The 20,290-nt window shown below is 40.3% G+C and overlaps 1 protein-coding gene and 1 non-coding gene across 13 annotated transcripts in view; both read left to right on the top strand.

The window, feature by feature from the left end:
• Positions 1 to 20,290, top strand: part of MCTP1 (multiple C2 and transmembrane domain containing 1) — a 563,412-nt gene that overhangs the window by 33,401 nt on the left and 509,721 nt on the right. The gene's annotated exons all lie outside the window — the stretch shown is intronic.
• Positions 786 to 857, top strand: TRNAW-CCA. The gene has a single exon. It is a non-coding gene; the product is annotated as a tRNA-Trp (tRNA).

Raw genomic sequence — 20,290 nt, forward strand, 5'->3', positions numbered from 1 at the left:
TCATCTGTCTTTTTTCCCCTTCTGTTTTATTTATTTCTGCTCTTATCTTTATTATTCCTTCCTTCTATTAACTTGGGCTTTGTTCTCTTTCTAATTCCTTTCTGTATAAAGTTAGGTTGTTCATTTGAGATTTTCCTTATTTCTTGAGGTAGGCCTGTATTTGTATAAAAGTCCCTCTTAGAACTGCTGCTTCTTCATCCCATAAATTCTGGAAAGCTATGTTTTGAGTTTCATTGCATTCAAGGTATTTTTTACTTCCTCTTTTTATTTATTTAATGGTCCATTGTTTTTTAGTAGTGTTTTTTTTAGTCCCCACATATTTGTCTTTTCCAGTTTTCTTTCCATAATTGGTTTCTAATTTCACACTGTTACAAGTATATCAGTATGATTTCAGTCTTCTTAAATTAATTGAGACTTGTTTTTTGCTCTAATGCGTGATCTATCCTGGTGAATGTTCCGTATGCACTTGAAAAAGATGTGTAGTCTACTGTTTTTAATGAAATGTTTTATAGCTATCTTAAGCCCATGCAGTGTAATGTGTTATTTAAGTCCAGTGTTTCCTTACTGTGTTTCTGTCTGCATGATCTATCCGTTGTTGTAAGTGGGGTATTAAAGTCCCCTACTATTATTGAATAACTGTCAACTTCTCTCTTTATGTCTGTTAATATTTGCTTTTGTATGTTTAGATGCCCCTTTGTTAGATGCATGTACTTTACAAATCTTACATCCTCTTGTTGGATTGACCCTTTTATTTTTATGCTCTGCTTTGTCTTTGTTATGGGGCTTCCCTGGTGGCTCAGAGGTTAAAGCGTCTGCTTCCAATGCAGGAGACCCGGGTTCGATCCCTGGGTTGGGAAGATCCTCTGGAGAAGGAAATGGTAACCCACTCCAGTATTCTTGCCTGGAGAATCCCATGGACGGAGAAGCCTGGTAGGCTACAGTCCACGGGGTCGCAAAGAGTCGGACATGACTGAGCGACTTCTCTTCACTCACTTGTCTTTGTTATAGTTTTTGTCTTGAAGTATATTTGTCTTATTTAAGTATTTCTATCCTGCCTTTTTGTTTTAATTTGCATGGAATCTTTTTTCCATCCCTTCACTTTCAGGTTTTATGTGTTTATAGCTGAAGTGAGTCTCTTGTAGGCAGCCTATAAATGGGTCTTTGCTATTTTATCCATTCAGCCACTCTATTCTTTCTGATAAAGGCTTTCTGTCCATTTACATTTAATGTTGATTATTGATCAGATCAGATCAGATCAGTCGCTCAGTCATGTCCCACTCTTTGCGACCCCATGAATTGCAGCACGCCAGGCCTCCCTGTCCATCACCAACTCCCGGAGATCACTGAGACTCACGTCCATCAAGTCAGTGATGCCATCCAGCTATCTCATCCTCTGGCATCCCCTTCTCCTCTTGCCCCCAATCCCTCCCAGCATCAGAGTCTTTTCCAATGAGTCAACTCTTCGCATGAGGTGGCCAAAGTACTGGAGTTTCAGCCTCAGCATCATTCCTTCCAAAGAAATCCCAGGGCTGATCTCCTTCAGGATGGACTGGTTGGATCTCCTTGCAGTCCAAGGGACGCTCAAGAGTCTTCTCCAACACCACAGTTCAAAAGCATCAATTCTTCGGTGCTCAGCCTTCTTCACAATCCAACTGTCACACCCATACACGACCACAGGAAAAACCATAGCCTTGAGTAGACGGACCTTTGTTGGCAAAGTAATGTCTCTGCTTTTGAATATGCCATCTAGGTTGGTCATAACTTTCCTTCCAAGGAGTAAGTGTCTTTTAATTTCATGGCTGCAGTCAACATCTGTAGTGATTTTGGAGCCCAGAAAAATAAAGTCTGACACTGTTTCCACTGTTTCCCCTGTTTCCCCTCTTTCCCCATCTATTTCCCATGAAGTGATGGGACCGGATGCCATGATCTTCGTTTTCTGAATTCTGATTATTGATAGGTATATACGTAATGCCATTTTGTTACTTGTTTCCAATTGTTTTTGTAGTTCTCTTTTCTTCTTTTAGTCCCTTCCTTTGTGGTTTGATGATTTCCTGTAGTGTTATATTTGGGTTTCTTTTTCTTTGTGTTTTTGTATTTCTATTGTAGGTTTTTGGTTTGTGGTTACCGTGAGGTAGGTTCATCTATAAGTATCTCCCTCTTTATATAGATATATCTATATATGTTTCTTTTTAACTATTAGTTAAATTCAAACACAGTATAACAGCTGTACATTTTAAAATTCCTAGCTACATTTTATGGTTGTATTTTGTGTTTTATATCTTTTGTTCATCTCTTAACTACATATTGTAGCTTTTGTTGATTTTACAACTTTTGTCCTTAAATCTTTTTGCTAGCTTTTTAAGTGGTTGATCTTAAAAATTAAGTAGGTTTAACTGCATATTTGCCTTTACCAGTGAGATTTTTTCCTCTATACATTTTCTTCTTTTTATGATCTTTTATTTTCTCTTGAAGATGATCCTTTAACATTTCTTGTAAGGCTGGTTTAATGGTAATGAACTCTTTTCATTTGCTTATAGTGAAGCTACATCTCCTTCAGTTCTGAAAGGTAGCCTTGCCAGGTAAAGTATCTTTAGTTGTAGATTTTCTCTTTCAGCATTTTAAGTATATGAAGCCACTGCCTTCTGGTCTGCATTGTTTTTGCTGAAAATTCAGTTTATAGCCTTGTGGGGGTTCCTTTGTATATCTTTGTTTTTCTTTTGTTGCCTTTAGAATTCTAACTTTGGCCATTTGAATTATGGGATGTCTTGTGTGAATCCCTTTGGGTTCTATTGTTTGGGACTCTCTGTTTCCTGGACCTGAATATTTCTTTCCTGAGTTAGGGAAGTTTTCATCCATTATTTTATCAAATATCTTTTCTATCCTTTTCTATTTATCTTCTCTTTCTGGGACCACTATAACATTAGTCTTAGTATGCTTGATGTTGTTCCAACAGTCCCCTAAAATATCCTTATATTTTTTTAAATTGTTTTTTCTTTTTGCAGTTCTGATTGGGTCATTTTCACTGTTCTGTCTTCCTGGTTGTTTATACAGTCTTCTGTATTGCCAGATCAGCTATTGATTCCCTCTAGTGTATTTTTCATTTCAGTTATTATCCTAGGTGGTGCAGTGATAAAGAATCGTCCTGCCAATGCAGGAGACACAGTTTCGATCCCTGTGTTGGGAAGATCCCCTGCAGTAGGATATGGCAACCCACACTAACTTTCTTTGCCTGGAAACTTCCATGGACAGAGGAGTCTGGCAGGCTACAGTTCCATGGGATTACAAAGAGTCAGACATGACTGAGCACGCGTGCATTGTTTTCTTTACCTCTGATTCATTATTTTTATGTTTTCTATTTTTTTGTTGAAGTTCCCACTGTGTTTCTCTTTGCCTGAGTTAGTATTTTTGTGACTGTTGCTTTGAACTCTTTTTCAGGTAAAATACTCATCTCTGTTAAATTAGGTTTGTTTTGTTTTTTGTTGTTTTTCTTTTTCGGGGGCTTCATCTTATTCTTTCATTTAGGACATGTTCCTGTCTTCTAATCTTGCTTAACTTTCTGTGTTTGTCTCTATGACTTAGAACAGTTACCTCTCTTGGTCTTAAAGTTGTATCCATACGTAGGAATGTCCCTATGTAGACTGTGCCCAGTGACTTCGGAGAAAGGACTGGAACAGAAGCAAGCATGGCTGAGGGCTTCTCCTGAGGTGAGTCAAAAGCTGCCACCTTGGCAGGCTGCTGGAGTTAGAGCTTCTCCCTTCAGAAGCTGCTGCCTTGCAGGGGGTAAGTGGAGAGGTGCCCAGTGTGGGGCCCATACCTCTTGCTCCTTAGGGAGGACCTCTGAGTTTGTGATATCCCTTTCCTCTTTTGGATCACCCATTGGGAGTGTGGGTCATGACTAGATTCCTTCTTTTTTCCTCCTATGTGTCTTGATGTGTTTTTTTTTCTTTATATCTTTAATTGTAGAAGAGCTGTTCTTCTAGTCTTCAGCTTGTTTTCAGAGACAGTTGTTCTGTATGTAGTTGTAGCTTTGGTTTTGTTGTGGGAAGAGATGAGTGCAGGGTCTTCCTACTCTATCATCTTGATCCCACCTTAACACCCAGTGCTTCTGAGTAGGCATCAGTGCCTTGAGCCACAGATAAACCACCTTCCCTTGTTTTGGTTTATGACTGAACTTTTTCCTGCTTCAGTACTGGGTTGCACAGACTACTTAGGGAAGGTAATGATTCACTGATCTCTCTGGAAGAATTGTTAAGTAGTTCCAGCACCCAGTCCTTAAAGGTAGGTTGCAGTAAAGGGAATTAACCTCAGTTGTAAATTTCTGGTTCTCTAACCTTCTGCTTTTTAGGCAATGTCTAACCTACCATCTGAGCCACCAGGGAAGCCCCTTGTTCTCTCTACTCCTGTTTAAAATAGGAAGCATGAACTCTCTGACTTTATCTTTTCTAAGAAAAGGGTTAACTTCAGCTCTTGTCAGTGTCCTTAGTGTATTTTTCTAGACTCAAACTTCAGTACCTGTCATCTTCCCATTATCACAGGGCTGGAGGTGGAATCACTACACTGGGAGGACCATCATGGCTTAGCAGTGCCGTTCAATTTATTCTCTCCCTCCTCTGAATAGAAAGCTCTTTGTTCTGTGTCCCTCCATCCCTACTACATGGTCAAAAAGTGAAAGAATGAATTCTAAGGATGCCCGTGTTCTTTTAAAAAAATATCCAAGTATTATCAATTCTTTAAAGTTTAGGTAAATTTTACGTTCCTTAAATTTCTCTGGCGGTTTCCATTTATCCATAGAACTCTCCATCATGTATTGAAAACCAGCTTTGTTGTCAGGACTGTATAAGTGCTGAGAGTACAAATATTATTTAGGAAGACAAGGTAACCATTCCTGGAGTTCACAGTGTAGAGGAAGCTATTTCTTGACCTTTAAGATCTTTATAGGAAGAAGAACTTCTAATGTCTACAATCTCCTGAAACCCCTATTAGTTTAGAATATAACTATGGCTTTCAAACTTTCATCACCATGTCCATGTTAAGAAATATATTTTACATCTGTAAAATTCCATATACACACCCAAATACACACGTATGGTTTAAAACCTAAGAAACTTACTAAGACAACTTCTGATATTTTTTCATTACATTTCATTTTTTATGAAGTTGATGATTTTGACCCCTTTAATTGATTTCATGACTCACTAATAGATTATAATCCATGATTTGAAAAAAGTTCATTGTTATATAAATTATTATAACAATTCTCTCAGAAACTAACAGACTTGATTAAATCACAGGGCTGGTGAGTGAGGTGTCAGAACTAGAGCCCATATCTTGAAATTCTCTCTCCTGCCTCTAAATTTCTATGGCATATTTTTGATAATTAACTTGGAAAGTAATATATGCAGTGGTTTTTGAAATGTATTTTTTACTGTCTTAAACTCTAAGTATTTTAGTATTTCTTTGTCTTTTCTCATTTTATTTTAAGCATCTTGATATATTATTCATGTCTACGTTTTATTACGGCCCCATAAGACTCAACACAATGTATATAGAAGAGTCAGTGTTAAGTTATTAGAGGATACTGAAAGATGTCATTTGTAGATGATTAGAAAGGACAAAATACTTCATTAACAGTTAAACTTGTAATAAAGATATATGGCTTCAAATTCTGGCTCCCTCACTTACTAGCTGTGTGACCTTAGACAAGTAATTTAATCACCCTGTTCTTCATAGTCTCATCTAGAAATTGGATAATTATACTAATTATCTCATAGAGTTGCTTTGAGGGTTGAAATCATGTAATGCCCTTAGGACAGAGCTGGGCACAGAGCACGCCCTCAATACATGTTTGCTGCTATAATTATCATTGTCAGTAGTATCATTTCTGGTTGACTTTACAGGTGATCATAGAGAAATATGATGCGTGGGAAATTTAGGATCTTGAATATAAGATTGATTTTCTAGAAATTCAACAGGGAAGAGAGTTATTTGAAGCTCTGTTGGTTTATTATGAATGAAATGCTTCAGTAGTTTATGTTTTAGAAGACTAAGTTATTGACATTTTTATTGACTGGTTGTGTATCAAGAGTAGTAAAATTGTCTGACTTGAGTTCATAAAAACTAGGAATTTATTGCTGGTTCAAGAAAAAGTTAATATAATAATAGGTATTTTGTGGCTTAGACTATATTTATCAACCATGAAAATTACAGACTGAACAATAGGCTGACTGCTATTAAGATGCTGGATTATGCTTTCCAATAGCAAATTTACAATTCCCTGTGTCTTCAGCACTAGTGTTTCATATGCAATGAAATGAGCTGTTTTCTTTCCAGAACCTTTATATTTGTATTTATCTTGTCTTTGTACTTTAGTTTGACTTAGCTATTTCTCTTCATAGTACTTAAACCTTTATTCTAATGATGTGTCCTCTAATTATAAAAGGATATATGTCAATTTGGTCATTTCTTTAGTAACTTTTATCAAGCATTTTTCATTGAGAAAGAGCGAAGACAAAGAATCACTGTGGAAGGTTAATACAAGAGGGATACTTAATATACCATCTATGTTTACAGTACATTGTTCAATTGTATCTTGGTTAAATTTCAATTAAATTTAAACTAGAACATGCCATGCATTGTCCCTTTTTGTTTTTTTGAATGCAGTTATTAAATTCTTGTGGTTAGAGGGAGCTCTTCAAATTATACCAGGCAAGCAGTTATCCTATCTCCTGATAATATTCTGATACAATAGACAGATAAAACTTTTAGTAGCGTATATGTATGATACAAAATATTTTACAAACAATTTTGTTTTTAAAAAAGGTAGTAATTTTCAGCAGAGAGGAGGCCCGATTTTTGGGCTCCTCCCTATATTCTCTGGGACTTTCCATGTGGGTCAGTGGTAAACAATCTTCTTGCCAAGCAAGAGATGTGACTTTGATCCCTGGGTCAGGAAGATCCCCTGGGGAAGACAATGGCAACCCAGTCCTGTATTCTTGCCTGGGAAATCCCGTGGACAGAGCAACCTGGCAGGCTATAGCCCATGAGGTTGCAAAAGACTTGGACACGACTTAGTGACTAACAACCACCACCCAACATTCTCTGCACTTCAGTTGCGTTTTCCTTCTGGGACCTCCAACATGCACTTCCGTTTTCCATTGTGAGTAGTGTTAGAGGTCCTGTGCTCTTTCTACAACTTCTCCCTTCACGGCTCACCTCCTTGGTGATTGTAAGCCACACTTCCCAAGTTTGTAACCTTTGTATGTGCAAGTGTGTAAAATAAGACATATATGTGGAGAAGCACACAAAAGTAAAAACAAACAAGCAAACAAAAAACACTTCTTGTTTCCCGTCTTACCAGGACCAGAGATGTGTGCCATCGGATGTTCTGGGTTTGAAAATGGTAGCCTCTTTGACAGTTGTTCCTTTCTTTTTCTGTTTTAAGCCACTCGCATCTTTCCTTATGATTGGGGATTTTCTGTGACTTTTCTTTATTAATTACTTTCACATTCCCTCGTTGCTAGAGCATCAAGAGGTCAATGCCTAATAAAGCTGTATTTCCCTCATTCTCATATTTTATGGCCACCTGTGTCCCATTCTCTCCTACCCACTTTGACTTGAGCCTTCAGTCCTTCATCCAATGTATGGGACTTGCTCAGCTAGTCTTTAATTATTTTTACCCTGAGAAAGCTATAGATTCAGTGTGTTGTGGAAGGTCAGTCCAGGGTCCTGTCGCCATCTTGACCTGAAATCCCTAGAAATTCTAATTTTGACAGGAACTTCAGTGACTTCTTTGGGGGAGTGACATCTTATGAACAGATAGTTTTTGTTAAAAACAGCTTTATTGTAGCGTTGTCATAAATTTCACTTGTCAAAGGTGTATACTTTGAGTTTTAAATATATAAAAATCTTCATGATAACAAATAAAAAATATCTTTTGGATCCAGAAAGTTTCCTGTGCCATTTTTAAACCCCTCTTTCCTTTCCTCCCTCCCCTTCACTAGGCTACCACTGGTCTGACTTATGAAACTGTAGATTGTTTGCAAAAGTAAAGTTGCTCAGTCGTGTCCAACTGTCTGCGACCCCGTGGACTATAGCCCACCAGGCTCCTCTGTCCATGGGATTCTCCAGGCAAGAATACTGGAGTGGGTTGCCATTTCCTTCTCCAGGGGATTTTCCTGACCCAGGGATCGAACCCAGGTCTCCTGCATTGCAGGCAGATGCTTTAACCTCTGAGCCACCAGGGAAGCCCAAGATCATACAGGATGTATTTTTTCTGGGGAGCTGTATTTCTTCAATCAGTGTAATTGTTTTGAGATTTATTCATGTTTCAGGTATTAATGTTTTACTACTTTTTAATGCAAAACAGCGTTCCATTGTAGAGTTATGCTTCAATTTGTTCATCCATATATCTGTTAGTGGACACTTCTGTTATTTCCAGTTTTGCACTATTACATGTAAGGCCAGAATTGGAAAATTTATTACTGCCTCAGTAGAACACTCTCTTACTGTTTCTCACAGTTCAATAATTTAAGAATTCTTTGTTTAAAAAAAAAACAAACTGACTTTTAAAAGATGCCAGCCATTAGAAAATTTTCAGGATCCCAATTAAATCTCTAAGTGACTGAGTCTGCATCATATTTCTTTGTTTGCTTTTCCTTTTATTCATTAATGCCTCACAAGAAGTAAGTGGAAAACACAAGAGGGAGAGAAAATAAAGCATGAGGTAATAAATTAGAAAATAAATCTAGGTTTTGTTGGTTAGAGATGAATCTATTCATTTCTTAATTGAAAATTGCCACTGAGTTGCATTTTCAATGATAAGGGCTGCTAAATTTAATGCACAGTTACAGGCTTTTTTGAGGACTTTTTCCTCACTAAGCCTTTTTGCATAGGCGTTTTGATTCATAAAGGTGTTGATGTTCATTAAACCCTACACTCCATTTGTATTTTTATTTTCTCTGCCTATTTTCAGTCAGTGAGAGACTATGGCTCAGCGTTTCCTTTTTTGGTAAGCATGTAACTTTCTAGCTCTTCAAACTATTCTGCCTTGCAGAGTTGGGCTTTAAATCTCCCCCAGAGGAGGAAATGACTCATTTCTATACAGTAGCATGTAGGTGTTTGATGACTGTTGCTGCCAGGTAGAAATAGACTGTCATGCCAGTGTACGTGGAGTTTTACAGCTGCTAAAATCTGAAGGATTTAAATTTTCTTAGGAATTTAAACTGGGGGAAAATAACTTCAGCAGTTGCCAAGGCTCTGTGTTCTGAGGGAGAACCTGGGCCTACTAAAGTGGCATGAATGTTATGAAATTGTTGATGGCCTAATGCAAGACTGGCGTGTCCTCTGAGATGCTTTTGTTTCTCCCTAAAACCCTGGCTTGTGTCTGTGCAAGCTGGAGCAGGGAGATGCCCGGATGTAGCATAGGCCTGGTGGGTCAGGTCACCGGGCCTCTTTTTAAGACTTCTGACTATTGTGAATTCACAGATGTCCCAAAGTCTAGGTGTTCTTAGACTGCTGTGTGATAAAGGAATGAGGGAGTGGGTTCTATGGTTACCTTCCTCTGCAGACTTCTATCTATAAATATCCTAAAAATAATGGTGCTATCCTTATTTTGGAGACCATGAGAAATTGCATTGTAAATACCACCTTGTCCTGGGTTATGTATCATCCTGAGAGCTGAGAAAGATCTTTACCAGCGCAAAGAAGCTGATGTTTGTGTTTTTGGCACAGCTCTCACATGGAGAGGGTTTATTAAATAGGAAGGAGGATAATATGTCATCGATATCTGGCTAGTTCATTTTTCTTAATTGATGGCAACGCCGAGAGCAGCACCTTATATAAAGTTCCATAAAAAATGGTTAATTACAGCTCAAAGATGGTACAGTAAAATTTAAAATTCTTTCCTGAGGTGTGACTGTGAGACTGTGTTTTACATTTTGCAGTTCATGGAAGTATAACCGTTTTGATTTTTCAAACTGTTAACATTTGTATCATTTGACAGTTAGAAAATGTATAATATTATATTATAGCACCTGCTTGGTTTTGTGAATCCCACTCAAGAATCTGTAAATAAGAACAAAATGCCCCCACCCCCCAAAAAAGGGAAAAAAATGAAGTATCTGGTTGGTTTCAAATAAAATACAATAAATAATATTTACAGAATGAAACATCCTATTAGTTTTCTAACACGTGCTCCTTAACAGGAAGAAAAGAGCAAGTGTGTGTGTGTATACACAACAAAGAAGGAAATACTAGGATTTAACTGGTTAGAATATAAGCTATAAGTATGAAAACAAATGTAGATAATAAAACAATGATGAGAGAGTCTAAAGGTAGAGGGTTGTTTTCATTAAGTGTAAAATAGTATGTTTCTAAGAATTCAGGATGCATGACTGAATTTGAGTCTGCCTAGGTACATGCAGCGAACAGATATCTCCCCAAACTGAGCCTGCACTGATTTGATAGGCCAGTTTATTGAATATTAAAACACTTTTTTTGGAATATTCACTATTTGTCAAACACTATCCTAGGTAGCTACTCTAGAGCACCCACCCTCAAAGAGTCCATAGTGTGGTAGCAGAGATAGAGAAATAGACTGAAAATTATAGTCTCAAGTATAGGGATGCATTGAAATTCAGCCTTGATCTTGACACTCAGCCCAAACCTGCTGTCAGCTCTGGGCCTTTGGAGAGCCTGCCTTAGCATTGGTTCTGTCATTCTTGTGTCCACATGTGTGGACACAGAGTAGCATCATGTCTGCTCTCTGCAGCGTCTCTATGTACACAAGGTATGACATCTAAGGCTAACTCCCTTAAGGCTCAGGTCTGAATGTTGACTTTTAATTATAGGGATTGAGGTTGGTGAGACTGGGGAGAAACTAGGTCATGCAGGCTTTAACAGTTCAAGCTTTTTCTTCTGAATATTTTTAAGGAAAGGAGTAACTAGCTGAACCAGTCCATCCTAAAGGAAATCAGTCCTGAACTTTCATTGGAAGGACTGACGCTGAAGCCGAAACTCCAATACTTTGGGCACCTGATGTGAAGAGCTGACTCATTGGAAAAGACTCTGGTGCTGGGGAAGATTGAAGGCGGGAGGAGAAGGGGACGACAGAGGATCAGATGACTGGATGGCATCACCGACTCGATGGACATGAGTTTGAGTGAACTCTGGGAGTTGGTGATGGACAGGGAGGCCTGGCATGCTGTGATTCATGGGATCACAAAGAGTCGGACACAACTGAGCAACTGAGCTAGCTGAAAACTGTATCATTCTGTGGTGATTTGAGTGGCAGCAATGTAGATGCTGGACTTCGTAGAATTTCAGATGCTCCTGGGATAGTGAAGGGACAAGATAAGGGGAACCAGATTGAGGCACTGGTGCAGGTAAGAAATGTTAAGAGGGAGAGTCAGTAAATCTGACGCTCATTGGATCTGAGATGCCAGAGGGGCTTCTAAGGAGCTGCCAATGCTTCGTAGTGGAGGAACCACGTGAACTCTGGTGTGGTTAGAGACATGAATGCTGGGGGTGGTGAAGCCTGTGGTGCGGGAAGCCTGACTTCAGGCTTTGGTGCCAGTGAGCTATTAAAGAGGCTGAGCTAGCATGGATCTGGGTACCTGTGTCTAAGTCTTTCTAAGGTGATCAGGTATACTCTGAGGGAGCTGTGGTTTTGAGATCCACCCACAAGTGGGTGGTGGATGAAATGAAGGGAGTAGATGGGATCATATGAGGTGAGCAGCAGAATGTTAGGAGCTGATGAGTGCCACAGTGAAAAGAAAAGCAGAGCGTGTTGAGGGTATGTCAGGGGCTTCCCTGGTGGCTCAGATGGTAAAGACTCCCCCTGCCAGTTCAGGAGATATGGTTCGATCACTGGGTCAAGAAGATCCCCCGGAGGAGGAAATGGTAACACACTCCAGCGTTCTTGCAGGGAGAAGTCCATGGACAGAGGAGCCTGGTGGGCTGCATAGTTCATGGGGTTGCAGAAGAATCAGACAGGACTTGGTGATTCAACAACAACAGGGGCATGCAGAGTGCGGGAGTTTAGGGAAAGGGTTTTCATATTTAAATTGGGTGGACAGGGTGGGCGTCATTGAAGAAATGAGATTGGAACAATGACGTGAAGGGTGTGAGGGTTTCAGCCATGCAGATATCCAGGGGAAGAGTAGGGCAGGCCAGAGGGAATGGCTGGAGCAAAGCCCCTGACATGGGTGCGTGTGGACTTCCCTGGTGGCTAAAATGTAAAGCATCTGCCTGCAATGGGAGACCCGGGTTCGATCCCTGGGGGTTGGGAAGATCCTCTGGAGAAGGAAATGGCAAACCCACTCCAGTATTCTTGCCTGGAAAATCCCATGGATGGAGGAGCCTGGTAGGCTACTGTCCATGGGGTTGCAAAGAGTCAGACATGACTGAATGACTAACCTTTCTTTCTGGGTGTGCTGGGGACATGGAGGAGCTGAGGTGGCTGGAGGGGTGAGTGTGGGAGGGGAGTGGGTGGTGGAGTGGGCACAGAGATAGCACAGGGCTAAGTCATGGAGAGTCTTGTAGTTCTTTGTGAGTGCTTCTGGCTTTTCCACGGTATCAAATGTGAAGCATTTGAGGGCTTGGGGTAAAGCAGTGACAGGATCTGACCTAGCTTTTAAAGGAATCATCATGTCTGCTGGGTTGAGAACAGGCTAGGAATAGAGACAATAGTGTAAACAGAGAGATGAGGAGGACGATGCAGCCATCCAGGGACTCACCAGCGTTGTCTTCCACTGGACTCATGGCATTTGTAACTCAGGGCCTTTGCACATGCTCATCTTTTATGAAATGCCTTTCTCCTTGTTGCTCATCTTTGCCTAATTAACTCCTTCTGCTCTTTCATATCTCTTTTCAATACTAGTTTCTCAAAAAATGATCTTTCCTGTTTCTCAGATTATGTTGGGTTCTCACTGATATGTATTCTCAAGGCTCTTGGTGATTTTCCTTCTCGTAACTTGCTTGTAAATATTTGATTAAATGAGTCTACACTCTTGGAGTCTTCACTCCATGAAGAGTCTATACTTCAGGAGGATAGAAACTTTCAGCACCCAATAAATATTTACTGTATGGGTTGTGAATTAGTGTGTAATTGAATGAATGAAATAATCAGATGGAGATAAGACTCTAAGCCTCTGATCAAAATATTCAATTCTTTGGGTTCCTGGCTTAGTGACTACAATGAAGAGGGAGATAGGGGTGGTACAATCAAATGGTGGGAGCCTCACAGGAGAAGAGGTCATCTGTCTTGACCAACCACCAAAAATCATCAAAAGACCAGTCATCTATGTCCCTCAATGCAGGGAAGTGCCAATGGCGAGAGATAATAATTACTATTAGGAAATTCACTGAAGATCTTTAGCCCAAGCCAGATAGTTTCTCTGAATTGAAACATTTGGATTTTGACTACAGACCTCTAGGAGTGACTACCATTGGTATTTTATGATTGATTTTCCCATCTTATAATTCAAATCCAGACATAAACTCATAAGATATGTTTGGGACAACAGCTTTAACTAAGCTCTTTATTGAAACCTACAGCTGTGAAAATAATTGTCTTAGGGCACAGTAAATACGTTTGTGAGGATTTTTCTATTATGGACATGACCTGGAAGAGATTTTTCCTGCAAATGGAATGCTTGGACAATGGTTACTATTGGAACTTGAAAACCTCAAGCCTGTGAACTGACTTCACTTTGTTCTGTTTCCAGCGGTCTTTAGGAGAGTCCTCCAGGGTGCATCACAACATTTTCATAATTTTGCCACTGGAGGGCTCAATGGCTTTTTTAATATTCCTTTCAGGAGATCACATCTTAGGTCTTTGTAACAGTGAAACTGAGACACATTTTTCCCCCCTTTGTTGAGAAAGCCTATTGTTTTGAGGGGAAGGGAGGTACATTTAGGTATCCAGGTACATATGTCGTTATAGCCAAAGAGCTTTCGTGATGTGCCCAAAGATGGAAAGCCTTGTCATTGCTGCATGTAAGCTGAAATCAAATAGGATTGTATGAATTTCTCTCCCAGAGAAGACAAGGGAGTTGAGGTTATACTGAGCAAGACTTTGAACACAGCATCTGTGGTGTACTCACCTGTGTGCGCTGGCGTCAGCAGGGAGGGTGGGTGGAGTCAGGAAGGATGACATGACTAATGTAGCTGGATGGGGGTGGGAATGTTTCCAAGGACTAACTGAAAGGACATAGGGGTGAGGTCAGGGGAATGGTGGCCGTGGACGGTTCCAGGGTTCCTTGTTGCATGTTCTGTTGAAAAGATAGAGTTTGAGTTGTTTTCTTCTGTTCATCTGCATGTGTGGTCCAACTTCTCTGAGGCTGATGCTGGAGCATGGGTTAAACAGAGGAGTTCCACTGTGAGTACCCCATCCATTTGGCTGTTACTGTTTAGTCGCTCAGTCGTGTCTGACTCTTTGCGACCCCATGGACTGCAGCATGCCAGGCTTCCCTGTCCTTTCCTTTCTACCGGAGTTTGCTCAAACTCATGTCCATTGAATCAGTGATGTCATCCAACCATCTCATCCTCTGTCGTCCCCTTCTCCTCTGCCACTGGTACATGTAGTGTTTTGTTTTTTGGGGTTTTTTTTTCGGGTGATATTTAGGAGATGCCCAGGGGGTAACCAAGTATTATGCAGAGAAATTGGAGACAGGCTTGGCTCCCAAGGGAAAGTATAAAATCAACATAGAGCAGAGAGATGGAAATACCAGAATTGTTCTTCCAGATTTGGTGAGACTTAACTATAACTAACTGAAGAAGTAATATATTTAAAGGTTAATAATTTGCTAGTCAGATGGGAGATGGTTGATCAGACTGAAACCTACATAGGGTGTAGGGGAGAATCTGAGAAGAAATTTTGGAGGGGCTGCCCAAGAACTGCTCAAGAAGGCTGGCATGGAAACTTCCACTCTTGTGACTTTCTCATCCACGTGATGGATGTTTGTTCCTCTAAAATTCTGAGTCATCAATGAATTCTCTTTGTTCAGGTTTCATGCCTGTGCAACCACATTTGGTTTGTTTGGTCTTTCATAGATGTGTCTGTAATAGGAAATGTATTGATTGTATCTAGGTGGATATTGATATCCATGTGTCAGTTGTGCTCTTCACATCAGTTCAGTTCAGTTCAGTCTCTCAGTCGTGTCCAACTCTTTGTGACCTCATGGACTGCAGCCCGCCAGGCCTCCCTGTCCATCACCAACTCCCAGAGTTTACTCAAACTCATGTCCATTGTGTCGGTGATGCCATCCAACCATCTCATCCTCTGTCGTCCCCTTCTCCTCCTGCCTTCAATCTTTCCCAGCATCAGAGTCTTTTCCAAGAAGTCAGTTCTTCACATCAGGTGGCCAAAGCATTGGAGTTTCAGCTTCAGTATCAGTCCTTCCAATGAATATTCAGGACTGATTTCCTTTAGGATGGACTGGTTGGATCTCCTTGCTATCCAAAGGACTCTCAAGAGTCTTTTCCAACACCACAGTCCAAAGGCATCAATTCTTTGGTGCTCAGCTTTCCTTATAGTCCAACTCGCACATCCATACATGACTAGTGGAAAAATCATAGCCTTGACTAGACGGACCTTTGTTAGCAAAGTTATATCTCTTCTTTTTTAATATTCTGTCTAAGTTGGTCATAACTTTCCTTCCAAGGAGTAAGTGTCTTTTAATTTCATGGCTGCAGTCAGCATCTGCAGTGATTTTGGAGCCCCAAAAAATAAAGTCAGCCACTGTTTCCACTGTTTCCCCATCTATTTCCCATGAAGTGATGGGACCAGATGCCATGATCTTAGTTTTCTGAATGTTGAGTTTTAAGCCAACTTTTTCATTCTCCTCTTTCACTTTCATCAAGAGGCTCTTTAGTTCTTCACTTTCTGCCATAAGGGTGGTGTCATTTCCTTATCTGAGGTTATTGATATTTCTCATGGCAGTCTTGATTCCAGCTTGTGCTTCATCCAGCCCAGCATTTCTCATGATGTACTCTGCATATAAGTTAAATAAGCAAGGTGACAGTATACAGCCTTGATGTACTCCTTTCCCTATTTGGAACCAGTCTGTTGTTCCATGTCCAGTTCTAACTGTTGCTTCTTGACCTGCATACAGATTTCTCAATAGGCAGGTCAGGTGGTCTGGTATTCCCATCTCTTTCAGAATTTTCCATAGTTTCTAGTGATCCACACAGTCAAGGGCTTTGGCATAGTCAATAAAGCAGAAATAGATGTTTTTCTGGAACTCTCTTGCTTTTTCCATGATCCAGCAGATGTTGGCAATTTGATCTGTGGTTCCTCTGCCTTTCCTAAAACCAGCTTGAACATCTGGAAGTTCAAGGTTCATGTATTGTTGAAGCCTGGCTTGGAGAATTTTGAGTATTACTTTGTTAGTGTGTGAGATAAGTGCAATTGTGCAGTAGTTTGAACATTATTTGGCGTTGCCTTTCTTTTGGGTTGGAATGAAAACTGACCTTTTCCAGTCCTGTGGCCACTCTGAGTTTTCCAAATTTGCTGGTGTATTGAGTGCAACACTTTAACAGCATCATCTTTTAGGACTGGAAATAGCTTAGCTGGAATTCCATCACCTCCACTAGCTTTGTTTGTAGTGATGCTTCCTAAGGCCCACTTGACTTCACATTCCAGGATGTCTGGCTCTAGGTGAGTGATCACACCATTGTGATTATCTGGGTCATGAAGATCTCTTTTGTATAGTTCTTCTGTGTATTCGTGCCACCTCTTGTTAATATCTTCTGCTTCTATATATAGGTCTATACCATTTCTGTCCTTTATCGAGCCCATCTTTGCATGAAATGTTCCCTTGGTATCTCTTATTTTCTTGAAGAGAAAATTAGATTTTCTTGTCTAACTCAATGTAACTATGAGCTCTTCACACCAGCTCAGCATTTGTAGGTGTGATGTGCCAAAGTAATCTGATTCTGAGCAGGCAGAGTCAAGAACAAGGCTCCAGATCATGGCAACTTCACCAAAGTAAATGCCATTTTCTTAGGCTATTTGCAGTTTGCCATTGAGCCTGTCATATTAATGCCTCTCAGGTCCACCTGCCTTCTAGGCTCTGCAAATCCCTCTAAATGCTTCACAGAATGAAGAGAGGCTGAGGCCAGGAAAAATGTAAATTGTGAAAAGAATACCAAGTACTTTAGTTACAAAATTTTCTCATCATATTTTATTCATGAATAAAAGAATTCATATTTACTGTATGCTGATGTTGTGTATTCTCCTCTTGCTTTCACTGAAGTTTGTTTGCCAAAAAAAATAAATAAAGTGGAATCTTTCTCTTCCTTGGAAATCTGGTTTTCCTGATGTAAAACAGCTCTGGGAACATCTTCTTGGGTTGGCAGGTAACAGTCAACAAGGGGCTTGGTTGTCAGTTCTCTACCTTGGTCACGCCTAGCCTAGAGGAAGTGAAGCAACTCTTTACTCCCTGGGTTGCGGTTCATCCTATCCAACTTACTCTCTTCTGGGTGGAGTTCAGGTTTGCTCCAACTTGCTGTGTCCTTAATGGTCTACTTTGAAGTCACCTTCAGAAAGTGTTTCTGGGGAGTGTGAGTCTGAACTCAGCACTGGTGTCTGCTGGTTCTGGGGAAATTTTATGAGAGGTGGCATTCACCACTTCCTCTAGACTACCCATGTCTGATGTCTTAACCTGGCAGAGGGCCACCTTGCTGATCCTTACAGGATCTTGGGGATTTCAGGTTTGAGGAACAGGTCAAAAAGAGGGACTGAAGATAACTCCTGTACATCAAGTATGTCTGTCAGTTTTCTGGGGATGTTAAGTGGTATGAAAATGAGTTAGACTACACTGGTTATAAGGAAGTATCAAAACACCAACTAAAAATGGCTTCAATAGGAAGGAGGTTTTAAATCTCATTTAATGGGGCACTTTGAGATTCCAGGGTCAGTTTGGCAGCTCATCAGTCATTAAGGACTAAGGCACTCTTCATATTTCCCATCTAGATCATCATGACATCAGATGACTCCAGCAGTTTCAGTTATCTTGTGTTTCTGGATGTGTTACATGCAGAATTACTTCTGTTATATTACATGTGGTCCAACCTTTCTGAGGAGGATGTGCAGCAAAGATTGGGGAAAGGAGTTCTGATATGAGTACCACACGGATTTGGCAGCTGTATAATTTTGTTTGTGATTTTTAGTAGGGAACAGGTGGTAAATGTTTTCACACATTTCCCTTTTCACCAAGGAGAAAAATCCTCCCAGCGATCATTCCAGAGGCCTTATTCTAGGTCTTTTTGCTCAGAACTGGATTGCATGCCCACCTTTTATATGATTATCAGTGGAGACTATATATAGCCTCAATCTGGACCAATTGCAGTTGACTTCAGAATGGGCACATCACTACTCAAGAGTCCCCATAGGAAATAAAGGACCTAACATATTTATAAAAGGAACATGACCAGCTGTTAACTATCTTTTCCAAGATCTATCAAGACAAGATTGACTTAAATGACATTAAAGAGAATTTCGAGTTCCTCTAAAGGTAGAATGTGCAGATAAGAAAGTGATGTTGTGTACTGGATCATATTATTGAGAGTGAGTCTATTTATTAAAGATCTTCTGAAAATAAAAATAAAAGGTTTTGACCAGAACATACTGCAGCCTTGATAAGGGGCTGGAATATGGATTAAATGATCTTAAGTGTTTCCTTCATCATGGTGATGGGAAGAAATGTCATCATCTAGGAATTAACTAAAAACGGTATTCAGATTTTAAATGGGTTTGCCCTCTCAAGCTTTGCAAGACAAGTTCAGAAACATCTGTTTCATTTCTGTGATCACGTTCTTCTAGTTCAATCGGACTTAAACGTTACTCTGCATAAAAAAGAATTGGGAGCTTGTTAAATATAAATTTTTGTGCACCACTTTCCAGAGATGTGATTCAGAAGGTGTATTCATTTTCTATTGCTGTGGAAAAAATTATCAAACTTAGCAGTATAAAACAATACCATTTTATTATTTCACAATTCTGTAGTCAAAAGTAATTTTGGTAGGTTCAACTGGGTTTTCAACTTAGGATCTGACAAGGTTGAAATCAAGGTGTCAGCTAGACTGGGCTGTTAGCTGAAGGCTCAAGGGAACAATCTGCTTCCAAACTCCTTCCATCTGTTGGTAGAATTGACTTCTTCATGGCTATTGGACTGAGGACCCCGTGTCCAGCTGTTGACCAGTGACTGTTCTCAGTCCCTAAAGCCTGCTCACAGGTCCTTGTCACATGGCCCCCTTCATCTCAGTGGCAGAGAACCTCTCTCATACCCAAATCTCCATGACTTCCCTTCTGCAACTAGCCAGAGAAACTCTGTTTTTAAAGGGCTTCTGGGATTAGCTTAAACTCTCCTGGATAATCTCTTCATATTCAAGTTAACTGAGTAGTAACCCTAATTACATGTGCAAAACCCCTTTTGTCATGTAGCATGACATAATTATGGGAGTAAATCAGATTGATACCATGGGGGGCACCTTAAAATTCAACCTACTGCAGTACATCTGCACAAGATCCTGGTAACTACATGTTAAACAAGCTCCACATAAAATTCCCATGCAGCTTACAAATTGAGTACAGAACTTGCTGACATGACCACAGCTGTCCTTGTGGATAAAATCAAAACTCTTGAAATTATATGCATTTTTGCTCCCTAAGACTTCTAAAGAAAAAGTTAACGTGTTGATCCAAATGTGAGTCAAATTTCTATTGCAGTGTAAGTGGTAAATGATCACCTGCACATTTCCAGGGTATGGAGAATGTACAGGTGTGTCAGTCAGGTTCGGTTCAGTCACTCAGTCGTGTCTGACTCTTTGCAACCCCATGAATCGCAGCACGCCAGGCTTCCCTGTCCATCACCAACTCCCGGAGTTCACTGAGACTCACGTCCATCGAGTCAGTGATGCCATCCATCCATCTCATCCTCCCTCGTCCCCTTCTCCTCCTGCTCCCAATCCCTCCCAGCATCAGAGTCTTTTCCAATGAGTCAACTCTTCGCACGAGGTGGCCAAAGTACTGGAGTTTCAGCTTTAGCATCATTCCTTCCAAAGAAATCCCAGGGCTGATCTCCTTCAGAATGGACTGGTTGGATCTCCTTGCAGTCCAAGGGACTCTCAAGAGTCTTCTCCAACACCACAGTTCAAAAGCATAAATTCTTCGGCACTCAGCCTTCTTCACAGCCCAACTCTCACATCCATACACGACCACAGGAAAAACCATAGCCTTGACAAGATGGACCTTTGTTGGCAAAATAATGTCTCTGCTTTTGAATATGCT

Source organism: Bubalus bubalis, chromosome 9, assembly GCF_019923935.1.
Source record: "Bubalus bubalis isolate 160015118507 breed Murrah chromosome 9, NDDB_SH_1, whole genome shotgun sequence".
Taxonomy (NCBI): Eukaryota; Metazoa; Chordata; class Mammalia; order Artiodactyla; family Bovidae; genus Bubalus; species Bubalus bubalis.